Source organism: Gavialis gangeticus, unplaced genomic scaffold, assembly GCF_001723915.1.
Source record: "Gavialis gangeticus isolate Ggan-Ray unplaced genomic scaffold, GavGan_comp1, whole genome shotgun sequence".
Classification (NCBI taxonomy): domain Eukaryota; kingdom Metazoa; phylum Chordata; order Crocodylia; family Gavialidae; genus Gavialis; species Gavialis gangeticus.
The window spans coordinates 6469748-6472240 of NW_017729023.1; the positions used below are offsets into that span (position 1 = coordinate 6469748).

General features: G+C 47.3%; 1 protein-coding gene across 3 annotated transcripts in view; it reads right to left on the bottom strand.

Moving 5' to 3' along the window:
* Positions 1-2493, bottom strand: part of SLC4A4 (solute carrier family 4 member 4) — a 363621-nt gene that overhangs the window by 272882 nt on the left and 88246 nt on the right. The window lies entirely within an intron of this gene.

Here is a 2493-nt window from a genome sequence, read left to right on the forward strand (position 1 = left end):
AATTGGTGATAGGCATGTGCCTAGGCTGGTAATTTTGGATGTGTATATGCCTGAGTTGGTAGTGTGTGTGTGCATGCCTGGTGGGCTGTATGCACCTAGAGTGTGTGTATGCGCCTAGTGTGTGTGTGTATGCACCTAGCTGATTTTTGAGTGTGTGCATGTGCAATTGTATACCACACCCTCCTGTCTAACAGCACGATATTGAGATCCTGAGTGTTGACCTGACCCCACAGGGCAACACTGCTTGCTGGGAAAAAATAGGAAATGCCAGGAAAAACTTCAATACTGAGCAGAGCCAGAGCAAAATTGCAGACATTTGTTGATATTTTAAAAACTCACCAGAATGGAGATGGGAGGAGCCAAAAAGAGGACATCAGGGGAAATCCAGACATATGGTAACCCTAATGTAGAGCACTTTCAGGGACCAGATCAGGTAAAAATTGTTACTTGTCTGCACCTCCAATGCTACTGTCTACTCCCAAGGAATAGTCAAGGCTAATCTATTGCAATCACCATGATAGCATACATTTTAACTAAAAAAATAGATGAAAAGAAACAAAAAGGCATAGCTGCTAATGAATTTCAGTCTCACAATCCAAAGGATGCTCTAAAGATAATCATTAGCAAGCATTCAAGGCTAATATGATATATATTTCTCAATGGAGTGTTTACACATTTAGCAAATGAAGTAGTACACAACATTTCTAAAGACTAGAAAACATGGAATTCTTGCTCCCTTATGAAAAAGGGATCCGTTCATAATACATTAAAAATACGTATGTTCATATTTTTTCTACAGAGCATTACAACTCTGTTTTCTCCTGTGCTCCTTTAAATGCCAAATTCTTTAGTGATTTCTGATACTGATATGGGAATTTTACACAATATTTTTGTAGCCAAGGAAGGTATACAATAACCTTGCTACAGGAAGCTGAAGCAAGTACTTTAGTAATTTTGTTTTTAAAACAGTATACACCAGCGGCAGGCAATTATTTCAGGTGGAAAGCCACTTACTGAGTTTTGGCAAGCTGTCGAGGTCCATATTGGTAGCCTCACCCCTTGACAGGTGGCCCGCCCCCTGTTCTCCAACTTGTGACCAGAAGTCCCAACCCTTAACCCCCGACCTTTGCCACTAGAAGTCCCTCCCCTTGCCCCCAGAAATACTCCTTTCAGCAAAAGGTTTTGCCATCTCAGAACCAGAAAAATACCAAATTATATTCTACAAATCGAACATCTACAACATTCCTTAACTTGATTTCAAAAAATGGTTTTGCCCTGATTTACATGCGTTTGTGTAGTGTACACAGAGGTGATTACACAATAGCTTAAAATGAAGTCTTACATATGTATATTGTGGGGAGATGGAGGCATGGGGATAGGTTTGTGGGAGGGTGTTAGTGTGTGGGTATGGGGGGTGTGGAGAAGGGCGAGGGTGTGAGTGTGGGGTGAGGGAGCATGTGGGGGTGTGCGTGGATATGGAGAGTTTGTGGGGGGAATGTGTGTGGAGGAGGGTGGCTGGGGTGTGTAAGGGGATGTGGGGGGTCTGTGTGTATGGCAGTGCAATAGGGGGTGTGGGTGAATGTGTATGGTGGGGTGTGCATGTGGGACTCGCCCTATGAAGACACACACACACGCACACACACACACACACGCTCTCTCTCTCTCTTTCTCCCCCCTCACTACACACACGCACACACACACACACACGCTCTCTCTCTCTCTTTCTCCCCCCTCACTACACACACGCACACACACACACACACGCTCTCTCTCTCTCTTTCTCCCCCCTCACTACACACACGCACACACGCAGTCTCTCCCTCCCACACACACGCAGTCTCACACACACACGCACACACGAGTTTCTTTCACACACAGAGTTTCCAAGTCTCTCTCTCTGTCTCTCTCTCTCTCTCTCACACACACACACACACACACACACACACACACGGTGGCCATCGGGGTACCTCAAGAATAGTGGACAGTTGCATTTAGTGCAACTGTCCTTACCACCATGAATGTTACATGCCTCCCAAGGCTGGGGAGGGGGGCGGGCACGGTGAGCTCCCATAGGTGGCAGCAGTGGAGCAGTGGAGAGCGGGGAGCTCCTGCAGGCAGCCACAGTGGTGTCAGCAGTAGAAGGGCAGGAGGAGAGGTGCCAAGCGGTGAAAAATAGAGAACATAAAGGCATCTGGTTTCATATCAATAGAGGACAGAGGACCAGAAACCTGAACTGTCCTCTATAAAACCAGACAAATGGCCACCCTACACACACACAGTCTCTCTCTCTCTCTCTCTGACACACACACACACACACAGAGTCTCTCCCTCCCTCATTGCTTGCTGTCTCTCTTTTCCCCTCCCTCATTCCACGGATGGGGACACACACACCCCCTCTCTCCTGCTCCTGGCCTGGGGGTACCAGGACAGGTCCCGGGGTCCAGTGATGCAGCCATGTGGTGCTGGAGCCACCTGAAAACTGCTGCAGGCAGA